This window comes from Penaeus monodon, chromosome 6 (assembly GCF_015228065.2).
Source record: "Penaeus monodon isolate SGIC_2016 chromosome 6, NSTDA_Pmon_1, whole genome shotgun sequence".
Lineage (NCBI taxonomy): Eukaryota > Metazoa > Arthropoda > Malacostraca > Decapoda > Penaeidae > Penaeus > Penaeus monodon.
Window position 1 is genome coordinate 52,406,377 of NC_051391.1, and position 1,049 is coordinate 52,407,425.

Below are 1,049 nucleotides of genomic sequence, written 5' to 3' on the forward strand. Positions count from 1 at the left end.
GGGCGTGACGAAGAAGGAGTAGTGTTGAGGGAGGTAGTGTTATGGAGAGGTGGGCAATAAGGCTGTAAGGTATTAATAAGGGAGGATGGGGTGGTTGATGTTGGAGGTTGTGGGATAGAGGTGTTGAAGTTGAGCATGCTGGAAGAGTGGAAATGTTCCTTAAGGGTTGATTGTTGGCTACTGTACTAGTAGGCATTGATGAGGGGGTAGTTCTTGCAGTGTTCGGAGCCGTGGTCAAAGGAGAGCCTAGGGTCAGGGAATCGGGTGGGTTTACATCGTTGGGGCTATTTGATAAAGGGGCAAGCCTCATTGCCCCTAATAGTGGGGATATGTTTTCATTACTGGCCATGGTAAGCCTGGGTTATGTTGGGGATAAAAACAGTCCACCCCTCAGGGTCCCCTTGAGGGGTAAGGGCTAGGTAACTAAATCAGGGGAATACCGTGCCCATGTCTCCCTCAGGCCGTTCAGGACTGGCACAAAGTCAGCCTTTCATCCTTTCAACACGGCTCTCACACCTTAGGAGGTGGATAACAGAAGGGTTTGGTGAAGAGACAGAAACGAAAAGTGGGAAGGAAAAAAAGACCATGCAAAATTAGTTGAGTCGAGGGCTGAGTCCCAAGGTTGGGGAGTTCCCCATCACTGGGTCCCAGTCTCCACCTCCTAAGCCCCCCCACGACAACAACGGGCAAGGGATTGGGGGGGCCGTGCCTTCATATATGAAGTGATGGTAAATGCCAAAATCATTCTAAGGAGTGTACCTCTATTTGTAACAATATTTTAGAGGCAAGCACATATAAAGATATACGACACACAAATTTATTTTTTATGAATATTAATATTCTAATATATACATATATGTATGTATATATGTATGCATACATATACTGCGTGTATGTGTGTGCATGTGCGTGCGTGCGTGCGTGCATGTCTGTGTGTGTGTGTGTGTGAATATATATATATATATATATATATATATATATATATATATATATATATATATATATATATATATAAGCAGTCACATTTCTCTTTAATATTTAAAAGCTAG